At 39.0% G+C, this 25,483-nt stretch overlaps 1 pseudogene; it reads left to right on the forward strand.

The window, feature by feature from the left end:
• Window positions 1-25,483, forward strand: part of LOC128572118 (Na(+)/H(+) exchange regulatory cofactor NHE-RF3-like) — a 45,993-nt pseudogene that overhangs the window by 6,847 nt on the left and 13,663 nt on the right.

Consider the following 25,483-nt stretch of genomic DNA (forward strand, 5'->3'; position numbering starts at 1 on the left):
TCCAGTGTGCCCAGTCCTGAGATTTTCTCAAAGTTTTTTCAGTGTCTTTTGAAGTCTTCCATCAGCAGTGACTGAAGTGCTCGCACCTGCCCCCGCCAGCGTTCCGGTGCTCTCCTCTCACTGACGTGAATATAGTAGCAGGGTCCTTGTGTGTTGTGGATATTATGGCTTCAAATCTAACATATTAAAAACAAAGCAAAACAAAAAAAGATCACTTGGCCATCCTCCTTTTGTTTTTTGAAAGTTCTGCCTCTGGAGATAATTTTCTTGAGGTCATTTTTCTTTATAGTCGTTTAGCCCCTGGGAAACAACCCCTAAGAGGTGAAGCTGGTATGTCTTAGCCAAGTGACAAAGCAGTGGCACATTTAAATCATTATTTTGGCATCTGTACTTGAGGTGAGTCATCTTGTGTCCCCTTCACCCTCTTGGTGGGTGACAAAGGGTTTGTAATCATTCTCATGTAAAGAAAAAGCTTTTTTTCTCACATCAGTTATATTCCAGCTTTCAAAGACAAAAAAAATCTCGGGGAAAAAATAGTGATATAATATTTTTTGGCAGACAAGCCCCTATTGAAGTGGAAATTTGAGTGTTAGGATTAGGGAAAGATCAAAGATGTATATGAGATGATTGCAATTTGCAGATAAAATGTGGCAAGAAAGGATGAAAAATATTCTGAAAAGGCAGAGGTAATAAACACATCTCTTTTTTTAACTTATCAATGTTTGTGTTGACAAAATGCATTAGAGGAAATGACGTGTGATACCATACATATTTTTTTATTAGATCATAACTATGTACATTACTGCATTTATGGGGTACAATGTGCTGATTTGATATACCATTTGGAATGCTTACATCAAACTGGTTAACATAGCCTTCACCTCACCTATTTAATTGTTGTGTTAAGACATTTATACTCCACTCTTAATATATCTGACATGTACCCTTGCAATGTGCACAATAGGTGAGGTCCATAATTTCCAAGTCATGGAAGCAGCCCAAGTGCCCATCGACCCATGAATGGATTAACAAATTGTGGTATATGTATACCATGGAATATTATGCAGCCATAAAAAATATGGAGACTTTCCCTCTTTTATGTTTACATGGATGGAGCTGGGTCATATTATTCTTCAGTAAAGTATCTCAAGAATGGAAGAAAAAGTATCCAGTGTACTCAGTACTATTATGAAACCAGTTTATAATCACTCACACTTTCATACAAATGATAAAATTGGTGAGACCTCAGACATATTATTAAGTGGTTTTTGAAATCTTTCTTAAAGACAAAAACAACTACTTGGTACCCTCTAAGTGTATAGTAAGTACTTGCTGGCTCCATTTCAAAAGTGGTACAATAGATATTTACTATGATACTCCCTAAAGTTTTATTCATCTTTTAGAATTACTTTTTTTTTTTTTTTTTTAGTAAAGGTAAGAGTGTCACTCACTCTTTTCCAGGCTGGTCTCAAACTCCTGGCCTCAAGCAATTTTCCTGCCTTAGCCTCCCAAAGTGTAGGGATTACAGGTGTCAGATGCAGCACCTGGCCCATTGTTTGTAGTACCATAAAATGTACATGTAAGCATTAATTCATAGACATAAATAATAACCGTTGAAATATCAATTGTATTTTGATTAGCTTGAAAGATTATTCCAATGTTCTGTTTTGCTTTTTTTTTTTTTTTTTTTGTAAAACAATGTCTCACTCTGTCACCCTGGGTAGAGTGCTGTGGTGTCATAGCTCACAGCAACCTTAAGCTCCAGGGTTCAAGCGATCCTCTTGCCTCAGCCTCCCATGTAGCTGGAACTACAGGCCCCTGCCACAGTGCCCCACTAGTTTTTCTATTTTTAGTAGAGATGGGGGTCTCAGTGTTGCTCAGGCTGGTCTTGAACTGCTCAGCTCAAGTGATCTGCCCATCTCGGCCTCCCAGAGTGTTACACAGGCTGAGCCAACGCATCTGGCTCCAATTTTCTGTTTTAAGGATTGAAGGAAGTAGAAAAAGAAGCCATTTCAAGATATCAAGTATAGTAATTATAGTCTATAGAGGACTAGAGAAAATATGCTAATGTGTTTGTTTAGTGATACAGATTGCAAACAATTTGTGTCCAAACTGTATTTTGATATTTAAAATGCCTCATATGACCATCAGTGGTATCAAGTTTGGGGAAGCTGTGTAATTAAAGAAGGTGCTGGTAGCCTGAACGAAAGCATTTGCTTTCACCTCTTGATGAAATTTGACTTTTTAACAAGCCATATGCATGTAGCAAAAGCCTGACATTCTAAACGTCCCTCCCCATGTTGCTTTTACGTTCAGCTAGAATTAATGCTGTATCTCGGGGCTGCCATCGAAAATGTAACTCCTGAAAATTAGATTATTTTGTTGTAATATGATTGATAATGCATTTTCTGGCATAATTAGGATGGATATTGATGCTATCACTGAATCATAAGAAATGGGAAATCCATGCCATCTAGATCGCAAATTGGTGTTACATCTTTCCCAGTCTTCCCATTCTTCTCCAGTGACTGTCTCCATCTCTTTCTCTCTCCCCACCCTGCTGAAACGCAGAAATTACTCTTTTCTACAAGATGAGAAAAGTTATCTTTTCTATGGAGTAAGGATACTTTAGGGTATGTGCTAAATGTAGCTCAGGAGTAAGTTGGCACAGACTTGGAATATTAAGCAAATCTTTTGGCTCGGTGCCTTTCATACCTGCACACTGTTGCGGCGGCTGCAACAGTGGAAACAGGTGAGAGTGAATGCCTATTACCAGGACAGGAGAACGGTGACCTCAGAATTTAGATGCTCGTATAATAGTCAGGTACCTCAGTCTAGAATAAGGTGGCTTTGTTATGCTAAATTTTTATAGTGGGCCTGTATGGAATTTTAGAAGTGTAATATTATCTTCTCATTTTCTTCAGACAAAATGGTCAGTGAGCAAGGGAGGATGCAGTATGCCAAAAATTATCTAAGTGGAACCAAATGCAACTGAGAAAAACATTTGGACTTAGTTGTTTCCCAAACCTTTTCTTCGTTGTGGAATGAAATTAGCCCACACTGCTGTATAGAAAGTAATAAAGATGGGGAGGGCGTTCTGCTTTTAACAATGTGTTAGGAGAGCATGTTTTTATTCCAGCTTTTTTTTTTTTTATTAAATCATAGCTGTGTACATTAATGCAATTATGGGGTATAGTGTGCTGGTTTTATATACAATTTAAAATACTTCCATCAAACCGGTTAACATAGCCTTTACCACATTTTCTTAGTTATTGTGTTAAGATATTAATATAAAATATTGTACCCTTAATAGATTTAACATGTATTCCAGCTTTTTTCAGGTTATGTGATATACTAAGTTTTGTGACTTTAGTTACTTTCCTGGTAAGAGAAAACCAATAAAACAAAAACACTGTGCCACAGACCTGCCCCAGCATGCACTGGGAATGTGTCAGCCCCCTTAGTGTAGCTGGGTCTGGCTGGGATTCCCCAATCTTCTGGCCCTTCCATAGCCCAGTGCACTCCACTGTTACTTACAATGTAATATGGAGGCCTTGAAAAATAATGGTGAGAGTTTGCATTCTGCAGTCTAAGTTTTTCTCCTAGAAGTGGACATTTGAGGTGAGGAGCAAGGGTTTCACTAAAAGCACTTCTCAAAAATAATTTTATTTAAATAGAAAATGTAGAAAAAGCAAAAATACAAAGAAATACATTTTTCATAAAGGCTTCACTTTTGTTTTCTTGAAGTATATGAAGTAAAAAGTGGAACTCCCCTTTCTCTTTAACTACAGCTAACAGTTTAGCAACCATCACACAAGCTGTTCCCTGGGCCTCTACGTACCCCTATACCAGACACACACACAATAGTCTTATGGTACTTTAGCATGTTGGATCATACCATACATATTGTTTGATAGCATCTCTTTTTACTTAATTTTTGTCATGTATATTTTTCCAAGTTGGTACATAGAAATCTACTACACACGCACACACACACACATATATATATAAGCTTATTAAGTATCCCAATTTTGATGGATCTGCAGGTTATTTCTGAAAAGAATACATTGCAAAAAAACCAAGTACATCTTAGAAATCTCTGGTTAAATTTTCTACTTTTATAAATGAGAAAATTAAAACCCAGAAAGGCTGAAGGACTAGCATATTTAAGAGAGAATCATGAATAGAATATGTATCTCCCGGTGTCTTTCTGTTACCTCATGTTTTTAGGCATGAGGACTCAGCCTGTGTTATACCTGTGAGAGCTCAGGGAATGCCATTATAGAGGCAAGCCTTCAGCCACTGAGGTCCTCTTCCAGCTGCTTGAGAAAGGAAGACAGCCCCTACCCTTAGGAAGCTGACAGTTTAGTGGGATGGGTAGGATAAGACAGAGTATAGATAAAATAAATAAGTAAATTAGTTGCTATATTGGAAAGTGATAAAATCTGTGGAGAAAAATTAAGAGAGAGGTGAGAGTGGGGTGTTATATTGTAATTTCAATTGAGAGGGGTAGTCAGAGAAAGTCTTATCCATTGGTGACTTAAAAATGACTTTATATTCGGCAGGTTGAGGCAAGAGGATTGCTTGAGCCCAAGAGTTTGAGGTTGCTGTCAGCTGTGACACCGTAGCACTCTACCTATGGTGACAGAGTGAGACTCTGTCTCAAAAAAAAAAAATAAATAAATAAAATATAAAGACTTTATTGAGGTGTAATAAACATATAAAAAATCCATGCATGACAAAGACGACACTTTTGACATGTGCATACACCCGAGAAGCAATTACCACCATCAAGATCATGATGTATGATCAGGCTCTTTGTACTCCGCCTGCCTCTCCTGGCCACCCCATCCAGTAACTCTTGGGATCCTTCTTGGCATTGCATAGTAGCTGGCGCTGTCAAAATATTGATTAAATTGAGTTCTATGGGATATACTTTTGGGGGGGAGGGGTAAGGCTTCTTTTATTCAGCATAATTATTCTGGGATTCAGCCATCTCATTGAGTGTGTCATTCCTTACTATTGTAGTCCATCATTTATCCATTAACTGTGGGATGGCTATGCAGATTGTTCCCATTTGGGGGCTGCTATGAGTAAAGGTGGTATGAATATTCATGTATCCACATCTTTGTGTGAACAGATGCTTCACATGTCTTGGATAAATACTTAGGAATGACACAACTGTGTGAAAGGGTAGGTATGAATGTAACTTTTTAAGAAATCGTGAAACTCTTTTCTAAAGTAACTGGAACATTGTAGATTCCTGCTAGCAATCCACGAGGTCCCAATTGCTTTACATCCTCATCAGCACTTGCAAAGATCAATATTTCTAATTTTAGACATTCTCAAATGTGTGTAGTGAAATCTAAGGTTTTAATTTGCATATTCCTAATGAATATTGATGTCAATTATCTTTTCATGAGCTTCATGAGCTTTTTCTTTTTAACAAAGAGAGATTTTATTTAGGAAGACCAAAGAAAGTTTAGAGCACTTCCAAAGAGAGTTGGAAACGAGCCCCTCTTGTGAAGGAGAAAAGGTGAGCGAGACCTTCTATATAGCTTTTGATGAATTGCTTATTAAAATCTTTTGACATTTGTAGAAAATTGTTTTTTTTCCTTATAAAGTTTTTAGTGTTCTTCAAGTATTTTAAATACAGGGAGTCTCTGGGTTATAAATGAGATAGATTTTGTAGGTTTGTTCTTAAGTGACTTTGCATGTGAGTTGAAATAAGTTCATTTATCTGTAATAGCCTTCATTCATAAGTGCAAGTTGGACATAAGTCAGATGTTTGTAACTTGGGGACTTCCTGTACAGACCCTTTATCAGATTTGTAATTTGCCATGTTATTTTCTAGCCTATGTCTTTTGAAGTGTTCTTAATTTGGAAGAAGTCAAATTAATCATTTTTTAAGACTTTTGGTATTTTATCTTAGAAGTGGTTGTCTAGCCCCAAATCACAAATATTTTCTCTTATGTTTTCTCCTGGAAGTTTTAATTTTGTGTTTTACATTTAAGTTTATGCTCCTTTTTGAATAATTTTGTTTGAAATACTGTTTTCTATTCCTTTACCCTGAGTCTTGATTTGTCTTTCAAGGTTAGATGTGTTTCTTGGAGATACCTTGTGCTTTTTATCCAGTTGGCTAACCTGTGTCTCTTCAGTGGGGAATTTAAGCCATTAACATTTATTGAGAGAATTGATAATTGTGTTGGAATTCTATTCATCTTATTTTGTGAAAGTCTATGGCTTAGTTTTATCCTTGGTGCCATTGTGGAAGCTAGGTTTTGTCCTTTAGTTTCTGGGTGTTTACTTTGCTGGTGGTTCATTGCTATGGTCAGTGTGAAGAATATGTGTAAGTATTTCCTGTAGAGCTAGTCATGCAGCAAATTTCCTCAGTGGCTGCATTATCAGCAGAAGATTTGATTTCTCCATTGATTTTGAAGCTTAGTTTAGCATGATACAGAATTCTGGGCTGAAACATTGTTTAAGAAGGTTAAAGGTAGAAGATCACTCCCTTTTGGTTTGAAAAGTTTTAGCTAAAAAGTCCACTGTTACCCTGATGGATCTGTCCATGTAGGTCAATTGGCACTTACTGCAGGCTGCTTGTGAATTTTCTTTTTTTGTCTGGACTTTTGGACAGATTTGTTACATTGTGTCTTGGAGATGTTCTGTTTGTGTTGAGAGGACCTGGGGTTTGATACCCCTCTAAAAGAAGTGTTTTAGAATCTTTAATTAAACTTGATATATTTTCATTTATGATATCCTTCAGTAGGGCTTCAATTCCCTTGGGACATTCTTCTTCCCCTTTAGGGATACCTATGATTTGAATGCTTCATGAAATCCTGCAGTTCTCTGGGCCAATGCTCTGCTTTCTCTCTCTTCTTTTGTGCCTCTTTAACTCCCTGGGTTGGCTCAATAGCTTTATCCTCTAGCTTTGAGATTCTTTCTTCTTTATCTCCAATTTGTTATTGATACCTTCTACTGCATCTTTAAGTTCCCTGATTGACTTCTCTATTACTTAGGCTCCACTATGTCCTTTCTATAGTCTTCATAGCTTTTATAAACTTTTTGGTTCTGTTTTGGATTTCCTTTTGTTTTTGCCTTGTCAATTCTCTTTATTATTTTTGCCATCCATGTTTTAAATTCCCTTTCTGTCATTTCCAATATTTAATTATAGGTGGAATCCTTTGTGGTTGGTACCTCATGAGCCCGTGTGTGTGTGTGTGTGTGTGTGTGTGTGTGTGTGTGTTTGGGGGGGGAGGGTTGCTCTGTTATGGTTTTCATGTTGCTGGAATCTTTCTTTTGGTTCCTCCTCATGTGTGTTTTCTTCTTATTCACTTCTTTCCCCTACTTTTTCCACTCACTACTTCTTTTGCTTTATATTACCTTGTTTGTGAGCTTAGGTGTTGAAGTGGCCTTTTGGTATAGGGCTAAAAGGCAGAGACGGGTAAAGAGCAGGAAGGCAAGAAGGAAAGAACAAGAGGAAAAGAAAAAAATGGGAGGTGAAAGGAAAGAATTGTTAAAAGGAGAGAAGATGGACAGAAAGAGAGAAAAAAAGGCAGAAATGGTGGTGTTCAGCAGGGTGCTTTAACCACACTTGCACTTCAGGACATTAGAGGGCTGAGCTGGGTGGATGAATGCCTCAAGATCAGTATCTCCTTACCAGCCTGGGCAAAAGCAAGACCCCTGCTTCTGCCAAATATAGAAAAAAATCAGAAGTATGTGGCAGTGGGGACCTACCAATACCATTTTTCCAAAGGCCAAAGCTAGAAGGACACCCTAGACCATGAGCTTATGGACTATTTGAGCCAGACCAATGCCATAACCTCCCAGTCCTCCAAGAAATGAAAAAAAAAAATTAAAATAGATGAAGAATATTAAAAATACAATTATATGAGATGAAGAAAAGGGAAGGTATATCTTAGTTGTTTTATAAAAAGTTTATATGGGAAAGATGAGAAAAGTAGAAAAATCTCTACCAAAAGAAGAAAAAAGGAGAGAAATAAAAAAGAAAGAATAAAAGGGTCTGGGAAACTATAATAATAATGGAGGAGCCCTTTCTGTTAAAGAAAGTAAAAATGAAAAATAAAAATACAACCAAAGCAGGTGGTGCCTGTGGCTCAGAGGGTGGGGCACCGGTCCCATATACTGAGGGTGGTGGGTTCAAACCTGGCCCCGGCCAAACTGCAACAAAATATAGCTGGGCATTGTGGCGGGTGCCTGTAGTCCCAGCTACTTGGGAGGCTGAGGCAAGAGAATTGCCTAAGCCCAGGAGTTGGAGGTTGCTGTCAGCTGTGACACCACGGCACTCTACTGAGGGTGATAAAGTGAGACTCTGTCTCAAAAAAAAAAAAAATACAATCAAATGGAAAAAAAAATCATTATCCAAAAAAAAAAAAAAAAATTCTTTTACCACAAGGACATTTGCACTAGACTGTTTATCTTAGCTCAATTTATAATCACCAAACTGTGGAAACAACCTAAATGTCCAACAATCCTGGAATGGATTAACAAGTATACCATGGAATACTATTGAGCCACTATTTTTGATTATTTCTTTTCTTCTTCTAGTTTTAGGGTTAGCTTATTCTTCTTTTTCTAATTCCTTAGTATGGTTCATGAGTTTCTTGATGTGCTTTCCTTTTGTTTTTCAGATGTAGGCATGTAATGTGATATATTTACTTCTCAAGACTGCTTTTGCTCTATCACATAGGTTTTGGTAACTTGTGTCTTCATTGTTGTTATGTTTGAGGAATTTAATAATTTCCTCTTTTATCTCTTCTTGACCCCAACTATCATTCAGCATAACATTGTTTAATTTCTATGCCTTTGTGTGGGGATGAACGTTTTTGATGGAGTTGAATTCCACCTTTATTGCCTTATTGTCTGAGAAGAGACAGGGTATAATTGCAATTCCTTTAATTTTGCTGGGGTTTGATTTGTATTCTGGAATGTGATCTATCTTGGAGTATGTGCCTTGGGCTGATGAGAAAAATGTATATTCTTTAGCTTTGGGATGGTTTGTTCTGTATATATCTATTAATCCCATTTGTTCTAGGGTTATGTTTAAGTCCTTTGCATCTTTGTTTAGTTTCTGTTTAGAGGATATGACCAGTTCCATCAGAGGTGTGTTAAATTTAGTCCCTGGCTATTATGGTGTTATGGTATATCACATTGTGCAGACCCCACATTGTGCAGGTCCATTTCATAAATCTGGGAGCATTTAAGCTAGGTGCATAAATATTTAAAATTGACATATCTTCTTGTTGTATTGCTCCTTTGACCAGTATAAGTGACCGTCTTTGTCTTTCTTTTTCTTTTTTTTGGCCGGGGCTGGGTTTGAACCCATCACCTCTGGTATACGGGGCCAGTGCCCTTCTCCTTTGAGCCACAGGCACCACCCTCCATCTTTGTCTTTCTTAACTTTAGTTACTTTGAATCCGCTTGTATCTGAGAATAAAATTGCAACCCCTCCTTTCTTCTGATTTCCATTTATTTGAAATACTATTTTCTATCCCTTAACCCTGAGTCTTGATTTCTCCTTCAAGGCTAGGTGTGTCTCCTGAAGTCTCCTGGATGTCTAGTGCTTTTTTATCCAATCATCCAGCTGATGTCTCTTCAGTGTTGAATTCAATCCATTGACATTTATTGAGATTATAGATAAGTGTGGGAGAATTTTATTCATCCTGTTATGAGAGTCTGTTGTATAGATTTATCCTTTGTGCTATTGTGGAAGCTACTTTTTTAGGCCTTTAGCTTCTAGGTGTTTACTTTGGTGGTGGTCCATTGTGGTGTTCAGTGTTGAGAATAGACTAAGTATTTCATGTAGAGCTCATCTTGTGGCTAGTTTCCTCAGGGCTTGTATCTCTGCAAAAGATTCGATATCTGTGTCAATTTTGAAGCTTAGTTTAGTAGGATACAAAATTCTAGGCTGAAAATTGTTTTTTTTTTCAGAATGTTGAAGGTGGATGACCATGGTCTTCTGGCTTGGAAAGTTTCAGTTGAAAAGTCTACTGTCATCCTAATGGCTCTGCCCTTGTAGGTCAGTTGGCACCTACTCCTACCTGCTTGCAGAATTTTCTCCTTCATCTTGACTTTGGATGGGTTTGTTACAATGTGTCTTGGAGAAACTCTGTTAGAGTTGAGATGACCTGGGGTTCAATATCTATCTGAAAGGAGTGTGTCGGGATCTTTAGTAAAACTTAGGAAGTTTTCATTTATTATGCTCTTCAGTTGGGCTTCCATGCCTTTGGGACAATTTTCTTCCCCTTCAGGAATCCCTATTATTCATATGTTTGAACACTTCACAGAGTCTTGTAGTTTTCTAAGTGCCCATTCTGCTTTCTCTCTCTTCTTTTCTGCCTCTGTAACTACCTGGGTTAACTAGAACACTTTATCCTCTAGGTCTGATGTTCTTTCTTCTCCATGGTCTAATCTATTTTTGTTACTTTCTACTGCTTTTTTATATTCCTTGATTGTCTCCTTCATTTCCTTAAAGTCTTCCATATCCTTTCTGTATTCTACATATCTCTTATCTGACGGTTGGTTCTGTATTTCCATTTTCTCACCCATTTCCTTTATTGTCTTAATCATCCAAATTTTCAATTCCCATTCTGTCAAATCCATTAATCCTTTATAGGAGGAGTCTTCTGTAAAAGCTCCCTCATGGTCCCTTGGAGGGGTTGCTCTATTTGGTTTTTTTGTGGTGTCTGAATTTTTCTGTTGGTTCCTCATGTGTGCTTTCTTCTTGTTCACATCTTACTGTTCCTTTTTCTGTCACCATTTTTCCTTTGCTTCAAATTACCTTGTCTCAGAATTAAGGTGTTGAAAGGACCTCTTGATATGAGGTCAAAGGGAGGAGAAGGGTACAGAGTGAGCAGGGAGTATAACAGAAAAAGAAAGGAAGAGAAAGAAAGAATAAAAGAAAAGAAATAGAAAAAAGGGAAGAGGAGATAACAGAAAAAAATTGAAGAACAAGAGAGAAGGAAGATGGAGGAGAGGATGAGATTGATTGAAAAAATGGTATTTATCAGCATGGTGATAAGGTTACACCTGTAACTCAAGAATTTTAAGGTGCTGGGTTGGGTGGGTTCTTCGAAGTCAGGCACTCTTTACCAGCTTGAGCAGAGTCAGACTCTTCCTCTGCTGAAAATAGGAAGAGAATAAAAAGAACAAAAATAAAAACCAAGAAGGAAAAATTAAGTAAGGATGAAAAAGGAATAGAAAAATTCTGCAGTGTGATCTTGCCTATACTTTCTTTCTAGGACCAGAGGTAGAATGGTCTCTTGGCCTCCTTGATCTAGACTACTGCTGTGGCCTACCTGCCAAACCACCATCATGTCACCCCAGCTCACAGCAAAGAAAAGAAAAAAAAAAAGAAAAAGGAAGGAAAAAAAATAATAAAACAAGAACAGATAAAGGAAATAAGAAATACTGCTGAGTTAAATAAATTCAGGAGTTCATTTAAAAATTAATAAAGGAGAGAGAGGGAAGTGAAATAAAGAGAGAAAGAAGAATGACAAAAAAATAAAAATAAGAAAAGGAGGGGATATCTTAGCTGTTGCTGATGCAATTTTTGTGGTAGAGATGAGAAAGGAAGAAAAGTCTTTATGCAAAGAGAGAATGAGGAGAGTGAAATAGGGAGAGAAAATAAGTGAGGCTAAAATACTGTAACCAAAAATACAGAAGGCTTTGCTGTGATGCAAGTAAAAATGGAAGTTAAGAAAAGCACCAACCAAACAAATTAGCAAAAAATAAAACACATAAAAAAATCAAAACCAAAGGAAAAAGGGGCTCTATTAGCAAAAAATAAGCAACCTCAGCAACAAATAGAAGAAGAGAAACAAACAAACAAAAATACTAACATCAACAACAACAAGGAAAAGAAAAAAAGAAAAGTATAAAGTAAAATAAATAATTATAATTGTAATTCTGGCAGTATATTGCAACATAAATATATATTGGAAAGATCTGATTTTAGAAGAAATATATTTATGTTGCAATATACTGCAGAACACCAGGTAACTCTCTAGTTTTAGGGGACAGATGACACATCTGCTAATGTCTCTTTGATTCTCAGGCATAGACCTGTTTCTAAACTTAGTTGTCCATGATGATCGCCTGATTATTTCCTCAGCATTCAGACCCCACTGAAGTGGGATTTTAAAGCTCTCCAGAATCCTTCAGAGGCAGGTCTCACTGTGCCTCCGACAAGTTCCCATGGGATGCAGGAGTCCCTGAGCCTGTCACAAATGGAAGTCTGATCCCAGCAGGTGGAACTAAGAAGGCTGTCTCCCAGCAAGAGACCTGCACTCACGACCTTCTCACAACCTTCCCACAATGGCCACCCCCTGGCCACTGAGACCTTCCCAGTATGGCTGTCACACCTACTGCCAAACTGCTGGCAAATCTACTCCAACCAGCACTCAAATCTGGCTCCCATACACTGTTCAGGTGCACGCACTCTTCTGTACTTTCCTGTCAATGTGCAGCTTCTCACAACAACCGAAAACTACAAAAAAGCTTTCTCCCATCTCCAGAGCTGAGTGGGGAGTGGTGCTCCTCCCGGCTTGCAAAAACTTGCCTCGAGTGTCAGAGCTCCACTGCTCCAGTTCACACACTGTATCCAGTATGTCACCACCTCACTGTACACCCCAAGCCACAGCACCAGACAAGATCCCCATGCCAGGTATGACTTGGTTTTCCTCCCTTCCCCAGTTGTACTAGGAGAATTCAGCCAAAGGATCCTTCTGGTCCGCCATCTTGCTCTGCCCTCTCCTTCAACTTTTGAGTGTTGGTTGTGCTATGTGTGGTTTGGTGTTGTCATGGACAAGAATTGGGCCCTTTGTATTGATCAGTGCTGGCTGCAGGTGTTGCAGTTTTAAGTACATCTCATCGATTTTCTGAACATACTTCTCAGATGTAATGGTTTCACCAGGATTCAGATAGCTATATGCAGTTGATCAGACCTGCAGCAGACCAACAAACAGTGACCATGACTTTTTTTGGTTCTAGTTTGGCTTTGGGAAGTGCTTTGGAGGGTCCTCTCTGTCCAACTGCTGAGCTGGTCATTGAAACCCACTTTTTGTCACAAGTCACAATCCAATTAAGAAATGGTTAATAGTTTTTGCTTGGAGTCAGAGAAGACAATACTTTTTTACGTTTCCAATTTGCTTCAAATGCCAAATGACCGTGGAAGGGTTGCCATTGAGTTCTTTGGCTACTCTGTATCTTCATGTGACTAATAGCCTTCAAATGGTAGAGTTCTTAAGAAATAACCTTTTTTGTGACTCAAGGGAATAAAAAAAAGAAAAAGAGAAGCTTTTCACTTTCTACAGAAAGCACTTTTTATCTAAGTGTAGAAGTGTTTTTAAATAACTAAAATATTTTTGATAGAAATGTGCCTTCAGAAAACAACAAATTATAGAAATATAAGTATGTATTCTCTCATTTTTAAACTAAGGTAAATAAATCATTTATTCAGATAAATGAAAATATATTTCCAGAGGTCTTGCATAATTTTAATAGCTTTTAAAACAGCTCCCACATACATATACATGAATCTCATGGTGTCAATACAAATATATATAGAGAGAGACTTTCGACTTCATCCAACAGGAATTCTTAGCCAAGGCTATAAATCTAACCCATGCGATACAGAAAAACTTGGGACTGGTCTGAGAGTCCCCTGAAGAAAAAGATGTGAAATTGGCATGAATCCTGGGCAAGTAAAGAAGGAGGGAGAAACAGAGGCTATGGGAGGATACCAGGTCCCGGGATGGAGATTTCTGAGGGAGGAGAAGGCCGTCCCAGGTCCTAGGATAGCACAGAAGGTGGAAGGGTAGTGAGACGAGCTGTGGTCCTGGACTAGCTTCTGACAGGCAGGTTGCATTGAAGGGGTCAGTGCAGGTGATGCAGACAAAAGGATTCAACAGCAAAATTCTTTAACAGTGCTTCACTATTTTTATGGCCTTGATCCCTCGAGGAATCTAACTAGCTAGCTTGGTGCAGAGGATGCTGGCAGACGGGTGGACAATAATGTCAAGCTACAGTGACACTTGCCAGTGCTCCGTGGGTGTTGAATGCCTTCCCCCCAACAAGGTAAAGGGGTCAATTAAATGTTAATATCTCCACCAACCACAGATGGGGCATTTGCAGGAGCCATGGCTGTGGGAACCGAGATTTCAGACACTCCTGATGACAGCTTCTTCCTGGGTTGTGGCTGGATCTGCAGCTGCCCACAGACACTCTGAACTCGAAGCATCTTCCTGCAGATGTGCCTTTTAAAAGTTTTACTGGCATTATTGCTTTTTTACTTCTGGTAATTGCTTTAAAAGAACAAAGCTCTTTGTTTAAAGGGGGCCGAGGGATCTCATAATTGCCTCAAGGCACATGAGAGGTTCCTAGACTTTCTAAACAGTTTCTCTTTTAACATTAAATATTAAATTCCTAATGTTTGGACAAAGTGTAGATGCTCCCGAGAGAGGGGGAGGTGATGCTGTCAGGAAGATAATGCCGACAGGTAAAAGAGGCCTCCACCCTGGATGGCTCACCTCAGAACCACAGACAGATACCCCCAGAGGGGCACCGCTGACCTGTGCCCTTGGATCCCAGACGCCTTGCTGTAAGCTCACCGCATACTGGCCCCAGCAGTGTCTGGGGTTTCAGGCTCATTAATACAATTTCTGTGTTGAAACAAATCATTCATTTGTCCACCTACAATGAACCATGTAGAATCAGATCTCAAAGGAAGGAGTATTCCTGGAATCTTCACAGGCGCCCCCCCACCCCGTGCAGGTACAAGCCGCGTTAACCCTTGTCTTCCCTTCAGTGGTTGCTGTCTCTTTCCATCCCTCTGCTCCCCGCTGAATTTACTGGCTGTAAGTAATACTAATTTCAGTGACATTAAATACCATGACAGGGACTTTAGAGTGAAACCCATAAGCTAAAGGATGCAGACCCCTCATCCAACCACCACCCCCACTTTTTGTGTCAATCATGAGCAGATAAATGAGCCCATCGGCCTGAATGGTTGATGCAGAGGTGTGAAAGAGGTGGCTGGGGAAAACCTTCAATTCACTCTTTCCAGATGAAGGCCACTATCCAAAGCAATAATGTCCCCAAATTGTAGAATGTCTATGCTGTGACAAAAGGTCACCTGCCTGCAATTTTATAATGTGGACCTCAAATATACAAACATTCAGAATTTCTGCCTCTAGGTTAACTTGTCACTCACGGCACAGGAAAAAGTACATGCAGTCCAGGGAACCAAGCTACTGAGACACTTAGAAACAACCTGAAGGCAAAAGAACAAAACAAAATGCAACAATAAATGTGCATAAAACCCAGCATCTTCAACTGGCTCTCACTTTGCACTAACTAGTTCTGCACTAATTAAAATAATATCTTATGTTTGCAGAATGGTATACACAGAGCATGGAATCTTTATGTATAATTAGAAGTCATCAGCAAAATTAAATGATGAGAAAACAAAGCTTCAGAGATATAAATTAACTTCTGTGATCACGGACCTAGTGAGTGTGTGGCCACGTTGGGAGCCAAAGGCCTTTGCATCTAAATTTCACACTGCGCTACAGAGAAAGTTACAAAGGCTCTTGCTGTCTCCTGTTTCTAAAGGAACCATTCGAAATAAGTTCCTTAGAGGTCACTTTTACTTTAAAATATTACTCTAGGTATGACTCATCTATTTCTTACCAGGCCCATTGTATTTACTGTTCATGTCTCATAATCAACTTGGTGCTGAAAGTAGTAACAAGCCATTGACAATGTCAGAAGACAAGTTTTGTGTTAGAGAGAACTAGGTTTGACTTCAATCAACAACAAGTAATAATGGTGATGATTAAGAAAAAGAAAGAGAGAGAGGTTTAGACAAAGAAGATGCTCATTTCCTTTCATGTAAAAAAAGTCCTTGACTATTTCGGGAACTCCACAGTAATTTGGGACTCTTCCTGTCTTTACTAGACTCTTTCCGGCATTTCTGGATGCCAGATTTCATGGATGGCCGGCTGCTTGAGCTCCGGCTATCACACCTGCAGCCCAAACAACAGGACCACATCTAGTTCCATATGAGGCTGGCAAAGAGAATCTTCTAACTATCATGAGCTTAGATAAAAATCCAGGTTCTGTTCCTCAAGGAAAGAGAAAGTATGTATATGGAGAGGCATATTGTTCTTTGACATGGAAAATATAAAAGCATTCATACTCATCAGTAAGAAGCTTTGTGTCATTCCGATAAACATATGAAAAAAGTTTTCTTTTCATACAAAAATTAACTCACAATTTTTTGGTATTACTCCAAAGAGTTTCAAAAGAAAAATTTACTGGTGGCCACAGAGGGCTGGGGATCCAGGCTTAGCACAGCAGGTGGCCACTGGTGGTGGCTGCAGGAAGCAGCATCTCCTTGCCCTGTGGTACGGCAAGGAGTTCCTGCAGTGTGTCTTCCATAAGAGGATGGACTGGGGGCAGTAAGGTCTCAGTACCACCGCGGGCTGTGACAAAGGTTGATGAGACCCTGACACCATCTCTGCTCTTAATCCCCTCACCAACCTTGAGATAACAGCCATGTATGTGCCCTTCAGAGCTTTCCTTCCAGCTTTGAGGTCATTTTCAATTGTTTTCACAAGAATGGGGTGTGTGTATGTTTTTCTTTGTATTTTTATGCACTTCTGTTTTTATTGGAAAGATTCCTACATGAACTAAAGGTTATGTATCTATATCTATCCATATATGTGTATTGTTCCCCTGGAAAACAGTACTCAAGCAGATAGTTTAAGAACACAAATTATAGTCTCCAGATAGTAATAGTGCCGGTGACATAGCTTTTAACATCATGTTAATCAATAACAATATGTATTCCTATTCTACTTTTTCTTGCCTTACTTTATCTTATGTACCCTTGATCACATATCTTCTTACCCTTCATATTTGTCACTTTTTAATGACTTTATATCCTTTCTTTTACAGAATGGTTCAGTAAAGGCTGGTGATGTCTTAGCTGTTATGTGTAATGGGTAAGGAGTAGAAGGGGTCTTGGTAAAGAATACTCACCGATTGTTCTTTCTCTTCATACCTGTGCACATGTAAGATGGCTGGATTTACTTAAGCAACAGAGTAAAAAAGAATTTCCACAGTACTATTGTGGTAACATAAAGTATTTGTGCACACTCTTATTTTCTTTGAACACGAAATGTGAAAAGTTAATGTTGTATTTTATTGATAAAAAGGTATAGATCTTCCAAGGTGTGAATATAATTGAATTGACTACAAAATAGAGAAAGGATTAATGAATTTTAATTTACCGTTTATCACATTCGCAGTACATTTGAGGGCTGTTTGTCCTTCTGACATCTTCCATGGTGCTTCTGTGTTTCAAGATTTCATCAGAACTTGGAAGAGACTAGTCATTGAGCCATATCTTTCAAAGTGAATATCAGGCATACTATACGGAACCACTTTATTGTTTTTTCTTCTATTTCCGATCACTTGGTCATTTAAAAACAACAACAACAACAACAACAACAACAACAACAACTATGTACATTAATACCAAAAACAAACTGTTTGCTTGGTGGATTTTGTTGGCTTCTTAGAACACCTTACTATACTGGGTTCATCATTCCTGGAGAGCAACTTAAACCCCAACCATATGTGATTTCACTGCCTGTATCTCAGAAGGTGATGTGGGATTGGAATGTTAAATGTTTGCCTTTAGTTTTCGTTATCTCCTTGTGATAACATCAACTTATTTCACAGGCCAGCGTTTTGATATTTGGGACCTGGGGGCCTGCTGCTTTAGGGGGTGGAAACAAGAAAAACAAATTGGAGTCAGCCAGGAGACACAGTTGCTCCTCAACTCTCTAGCTCCTTAGCTCTCTAGCTCTCCTAGTTACACTGCTTCACTTTGGAAACCGGGTTCTGGCCTAAAGAGGATGAGAGTTGAGTCTTTGGTACTGCATGCTGGCAGGCTGATGATGGCCGGGTCATGGCAGGTCCATAGGACACTTTATAAAAGTTAAGATAAGCATGATGGGCAATATTGTTACTTAAGATAGCTTCTAAGAGACAATAAAAAGTGAATATTTTTTTCAAAGTCAGTGTAGACAAGATGTTACTTAGGAAGGTGTTAGAAGGAAATAACACACACTACCTTTGGAAGATAATTGGAACACTAGTAAAAGGGGGTAAAGGGCTGAAGACTTGCTTCCTGGTGAGGCAGCATGATCTTAAGAATTAGATGTATCTGGCTGCACTAATAGTGATTATCCAGCTCACTGATAGTACTGGGTTCTTGTTCACTCCTGGTATGTCCTGATTCTTAGCAAGCCTTTCAGGTGATTTTCAAACGTAGCTCATGCTTTTGAGGGTTTCCCATGTGCCAGATACTGTTTTGAGTGCTCTGTGTGCAGCTTATCTCACTTGGAATGTCCATGAGCTCTCTGTTATCACCCCTATTTCATAGCCAAGGAAGCCTAGACTGAGACGGCCATTGAACTTGCCTGCAGGCACACCATGGAGGATGGAGTAGGGGTGAGAACATGAGACCTGACTTTAGAATCCATGCTTCCAAGCACCCTATACCTTCTCAGCTTTATACTCTGAGAACCACTACCCAAACTAATTAACTTCTCTCAGTGTCAGTTTGCTCGTCTATAAAATGGGTGTGAGCATATCTAAAGTGGGAAATCTATAATTGGTTAAATCATGATAGTACAGGGAAGTCCAGCAGCCCTACCTTATCAGGCTACGAAGAAACCTGTGTTGATGTAATTAATAATCTATATTTGTAGTTTGCATTTACAGATGAATTTCAGATATAGGAATGACAGTGAGAATGAAAAGATTTCTTTTGTATTTTTTTATAGCATGCTTTCTGAGATGTATCCTGTGCTGAGCAATTTCATTGTGGCCAGAAGATCTGGATCCCTTCCAATCTTTCTGAATTTGTTTTCTTTCCTTTTTTAAAAAAATTTTCTGTTTCTTAGAAATTTTAGCTACATAAAAGAAAAAATTTGTTCTTCCTGGGACTGGATAATTAAAGGTCATCTAGTTTAAACGCAAGTGTCCACATAACCAATAGTAGCCACATCATCCTTTAGTCTAGCGTAGAGTGAGGAACTTCTGATTAGTTACCTACTCTCCTCTGGAAAATTCATGAATGCCTCCAGGCCTCCATTTGTTTCCTTGGTGAAGATAATTTGCCAGGGGTCTAGTGTCTTGACTTTCTGCTCTTTTTAGAGGATAAAGAGAATTACTTGTTTTTTCAATTAAAATATTTTTTAAGGTGACTAATCTGTCCTTTTAAATTGAAGAGCAGGAACTTAATTCAGCAATACGCTTACAAATTTATTGCCTGTTGCTAAAGCTAAATTTGACAGTGTGACCTTTTGTTAGTCATTTGGCAAAAAACTTTGAATCTCTGTCAAGACTCTGCTTTTTCCAGCACCACAGGGTGACTCATATGAGGTTGAAAGCAAGTAGCATTGGGTAGGACTGCCCTGGGGCACAGCTGTGACCTACATCTTTGGCTAGTTGGCTTTGTAGCTTGTTTTTACTAATACATTCTTATGAGGTCTTAGAATGATGTGAATTGATTAAATCCACAAACTTTTTTGTTAGAGGTTTTGCTACTTTCCCTAGAAAAAACATTCCTAGCATGACTGGAAAGTAGGCAGAGAGGCTGCCCTTTTCTGTCTCTAGAAGATGAAGTAATTAGTGAAATTAGTGAGGTCAGGCTGGTTGAAGGAGAAGGGGGCAGGGAGCGAATCTAGTAGACTGATAAGTTGAGAATACACTATCCACTCCTAAAGAATACAATCTGTTGTGGAAGTTGGCATAAAAGGGGAGAAAATCTAGGTATTTATTTACTAGATAGTTGTCAAGTGTCTGCTCTGTGCCGGGGCCTGTGCTACATGCTGTGGGTTCCCTGCAGTAAGCCCCGCAGAAGTGTGGAGTGTAGGGACACACAACCAAGTCATCACAGAAGCGAATGCAGAAGTCCAGCTGAGGCCAGTGCTGCGAAGGAAAAGGTAGAGGAGCAGGACAGCACAGGGAGTAGCTAGTGCCTGGACATCTTCGCAGGTGTGGTGCCGATGAAGCTTCTGCCTCGGCAGGCGCAGTCTAGGAAGGGCCTTGTGGGCTTTGTACAGAGAGCTGAGGGAACCCACTTGTAGGCAGAGACCGACATGATCAGATTGGTATTCTGCAAAGACCTTTACAGCACGTGAGAACAAATGTAGAGGGATAAGACAGGTGTGTGGAGACAGCTTGAGGATGGTCCTGAGAACAGCGACTGAGAAATCCCCAGCAACAAAAATCCATTTACAGGCAATGAGGGAAAGAGGAAGGTTATAGATGAACTGCCAGGTTTTGAGGGTCTCCAAATGGCTGGATGGTGGTCTTACTCACTCAGAGAGAGACTGCTGGAAGGAGACTCTGGAAATGTTATGCGCATGATGTTGAGATACGCCTTTCTGATGTCCTAATGGAGACAGCTGGAAGGATATCGATCTAGCTATATAGAGACAGATCTCAGAACAGCAGTTAAGATTGGATTTAGGAATTTGGGATGGATTGTATGGCTGTGAGTATTGATAGAGTATAAAAGGAGTGAACTATAAATGAATTTTGAGAAATTGCAACATTTAATGACTGGGTAGAGGAGGATGAGACAGCAAAGAAGATTGAGAGAGAAATGTAGGAGGAAAACTGAGAGCTTATAGTTTCCTGGAAGCCAAAAGAAGATGGTATTACAAGGAGTGAATAATAGCCAGTGGTGCAAATGCAGCAGATGCCAGTGAGGTGAGGACGATCACATTCCATAGGATTCAGCAACATGGAGATTCTCAGTGACCTCAGGAAGATTAAATTCAGAAATTAAAGTGAAATCCAAGGGCAGAGACACTTTTTACTCAAAGCAAGATATAACAATATTTTTGGAGCACTAACTGTAAGTTGAAAGCACAGATAAATACTGATTTCTGGCCTGGCTGACATATCCCTGAGGGATATGTCCATTGGATAAAGTCCATTGGATATTTCTGGAAAGGTTTGTTGCTTTCTGGACAAACAGTGGGGCAGGAGAGAAAGTTAGGAGTGTAAGTGTGGAAGAAAAAAAAACTAATCAGAAGACTTAAATGCTAATCTTTGGGTTTCCTTCAGCTAACTGAAACTAACAAACCCTTGGCAGGTCCAGGTATCTGTCTCAGATGCTCTTGTGTCTCTAAAGCTGCAGGTTGAGGGTTGATTTCTAGAGTCCCTTACAGTACCAGTGCTGTGAATTTTGTTCCCTGGATGCAGAAGACCTTGGGCAAAAGTCCCACCCATTCTGTCGCTAACTGTACATTATATTGGGGGAAACTCAACTGTGATTTTTTCCACTTGAAAATGAGCCTGTTTTAGGTTCCCCCCCCCACCCCCAGGAAGACACAAGGCCATTTGCAGTTTTGAAATTGCAATAGTTACAAGTTTAGTTAATAGTTAATAGTTTATTAAGGTGAGTGTCTAGTTTTGTCTGCTTAATTAAGCTAATTAGGCATTTGATATATCTTCATCATTGGATGAACTTTTTTTGGGTGTATTTTTTCTAAGATCATATATAGCATTTTGTCTTTCTACTTAACCTTTTAATCTGTGTGCCATGTGACAGTGAGCTCTGGCCATCCCCTGCTCCAGTGAGCCCACACTGCTTCCTTGAGACCTCTGTGTAGTCATGGTCTCTATATAACACCAAGGCCTGCATTTTCAGGAATAAGTACAGATGAGAATGGATGATTCCCTGGTTTCATAAAATCTCTAAGGAAAATTGGATAAATAAGAAGAAATACAAATAAATATAAAATATAAATAAGAATAAAAAATAAGAAATAAAAATTAAATAAGAAATAAAACTCAATTTTCTTACATGCCATAAGTTTTTATGCCTCATAGGAGATTCTATTGGCAGGATTGCTGAGTATCTCACAGATGTTTGGAATCACTGTGTGATGGTATTGTCATCAGTGGAAAGTCATTAAATGTTTGCTCATGTGTTTTGGTGGGTATATCAAAACCATGTAACCCTATCCTTTTTGCATTTTACACTCCATTAAAAAAATATTGAACTAGTTTGATAAAATATTTCAAATTGTGTATAAAACCAGCACATTGTACCCATGATTGCATTAATGTACACAGCTTTGATTTAATAAAAAAATATTGGAAGGTGTAATTTTGCAGCAAAGGGGCAGATATTCCTGAGTTCTAACAATTCACTGAATTCTGGAAGAGTAAAAACTTTGAAAAGTATGTCCCAATGGAAGAAATACTCAGGTGATTATAGACATTTTGCATTCTACAATGCCAGTGGAATATATCAAGACATAGTAGTGATTTAAGCTGACTGTGAATAAGATGAAAGAATCATTGAATTTAGTTTGGATGGGGTATTTAATATAAAAACTCAAATTGAAATCTGAGAATGCTATGGGAACTGTTAAAAGTTGATTCATTAGAATATGTACAGCATATATGAGGTTGGACAGTTAAGTTCCTGTACTTGTCTTAGAAAAAGTGCTACATACCTCATTGCTCAATATCACTATGGTCACCTTCGAAGTCCTCCCCTTGCAAAGCTCTGCACTAACACCAGTGCCTAGTCCACTCTTCAAAGCAATTTTAGCTCTTTTCATGGAATGGCCATCAGAGCTGTTGTTGTATGAGGTCTGACAATTAAGTTGACAATTTCATTCTAGAAAAAGTGCTACAAACTTCATTGTTGTATATCATTATGGTCACCAGATGGCCCAGGTGGTCCAGATGGTGGAGGGGATACTTCAAAGGTGACCATACTGATATTCAGGAATAAGGTATGCATTAGCTCTGCATATCATGGGTACTTTTGAGACTCTTATGCAGCTGAGTATCTTTTTTCAAGAAGACAGGCAGATACATTGCCCCAGAATGATTGGACCAGACTGCACATTAACCAACAACAGCCAAATGTGAGTTAGAGTTGTAGTTACAAGATAGTTCAGCTAAAGATGATGTAGGTATATTGAATGTGAAGGAGAGACAGATTAGTTAAAACAAAGGTAAGTATCCTAAGAGGCAGAAGTTCAGGCCTTAGATGGAGGAAGAGGGCAGAGACAGAGAAGCCATATCATGGGAAAAATGGCATCAGTTGCAAAGAAGTCATGGCATCTGCTTTCAAAGGGTGTGCAAGGTGACCCTGTTGTGCTGGATTCAGACAGTGAGGAGTATATTTCATTTCTTCTCCAGGCCTGGCTGTTTAACTTTGGAGATGTCCTCTGAGTTGCCTTTCATCATTATCATAAACCTCCAACACCCAAAATTTCCAACCAAAGTTCTCAGTTAGATTGGAGATGGGGAACCTTGGAGCTCTGGGGATAGATCTAGGCCAGAGCAAGTGTGAGATTCCCTTCAGTTTTTCCCATGAGCTCAAATATACACCTGATTTTCATATTTTAATATACACTATACCATGTATTTATTTTAATATAGGAAGACTATCATCCAGGCCACCATCCAGAACACTGACCCAATATGAAAATGTACTTCCATTTGAACAACACATTTGAAGAATTGATTTACGCAATCTGGCACATTTCTGTTTTTTTACAAACTAAATGGCCAGAGAAGACGATGACCTCACTTTTTCCCAGAAAGTGGAGGTGGTCAGTTAAAGCCTCCTCTGTGGATTCTGGTTATTAAACCATTGTCAGAGACATAACCTGCAAATATCTTCTCCCATTCTGAGGGCTGTTTGCTTGCTTTACTTACTGTGTTCTTGGCTGTGCAGAAGCTTTTTAGTTTGATCAAGTCCCAATAGTGTATTTTTGAAGCAGCTTCAATTGCCCGGGGGGTCCTTCTCATAAAAAACTCGCCCAACTCAATTTCTTCAAGGGTTTTCCCTACACTCTCTTCTAGTATTTTTATAGTTTCATGTCTTAGGTTTAAATCTTTAATCCAGTGAGAGTCTATCTTGGTTAATGGTGAGAGGTGTGGGTCCAGTTTCAGTCTTCTACAGGTTGCCAGCCAGTTCACCCAGCACCATTTGTTAAATAGGGAATCTTTTCCTCACTGAATGTTTTTAATTGGCTTGTCAAAGATTAAATAACGGTAAGTAGCTGGATTCATCTCTTGGTTCTCTATTCTGTTCCAGACATCTACTTCTCTGTTTTTGTGCCAGTACCATGCTGTTTTGATCACTATCGATTTGTAGTATAGACACCATGGAATATTATGCAGCCTTAAAGAAAGATGGAGACTTTACCTCTTTCATGTTTACATGGATGGAGCTGGAACATATTCTTCTTAGTAAAGTGTCTCAAGAATGGAAGAAAAAGTACCCAATGTACTCACCCTTATTATGAAACTAATGCAGGACCTTCACATGAAAGCTATAACCCAGTTACAACCTAAGAATAGGGAGAAAGGGGAAAGGGAGGGGAGGGAGGGGGGAGGGAGGAGGAAGGAGAGGGATTAACGGGATTACACCTGCAGTGCATCTTACAAGGCTATATGTGAATCCTAGTAAATGTGGAATGTAAAGGTCTTAGCAAAATAACTAAGAAAATGTTACAAAAGCTATGTTAACTAATGTGATGAAAACGTGTCAAACGATCTATGAACCAAGTGTATGGTGCCCCACGATCATACTAATATACACAGCTATGGTTTAATAAAAAAAAAAAAAAGTTAAAGCCTCCTGTGAAGTTTGAAAAGGGTCATCTGCAAGCCACGCCACAGTCTTTCTGCTGCATGCAGCTGGTGCCGGGACCCCGTGAGCATCCATCATGCACCCTCTCTACTACACATTCAAGACTCCTCACTATTAGCCAGCACTTCAGCTGTCTAGGTAGTCTGCAGGGGCAACCCAGGCCTTTTGCCCTGATGAGTCTGAACTCTTAGTTGCCTCACTGTTAGTGATGTGTGGATGCAGATATTGCTATTTACAGCTGCCACACAACAGGCAAGCTTTTGGAAGGGCCTGTTGGCAAATGTGCAGACATGGAGAGATGTATAAACTGAACTTGCCAGGACAGCCACTGTATACAGTGGTTCATACTCACTGATACTTTTCTTTTCTCAAGTGATGTTTCTTAGATGCATTTCTAAGTAGAGTTCACATATAAGGCAGATCATTTCCAATTTCTGTGCAGCGTTCTAAGTATATTGCTATGTCATAGTTTCTTTAGTTAAGTAATGAGATATTCATTACCAAAGTATTTTCTGGCTCACAGCTTGAGGTATCCATCTTACTTGGGTGACACTTCTTCATCTTCTTTCTGGTTGGATATTTAAAAATATCCAAGAGAAAATAGTTACATTTTTAGACACAAAAATCTACTTGATGTGTTATCAGCTTACAAAACAGAGAATATAGAACTATAACATTTCAAAACCAGAGATCTTAATAATAATCTAAATCTGTTGCATATATTGAAAAGTAATTCCAAAGATCTAATGA

Source organism: Nycticebus coucang, chromosome 19 (genome assembly GCF_027406575.1).
Source record: "Nycticebus coucang isolate mNycCou1 chromosome 19, mNycCou1.pri, whole genome shotgun sequence".
NCBI lineage: Eukaryota > Metazoa > Chordata > Mammalia > Primates > Lorisidae > Nycticebus > Nycticebus coucang.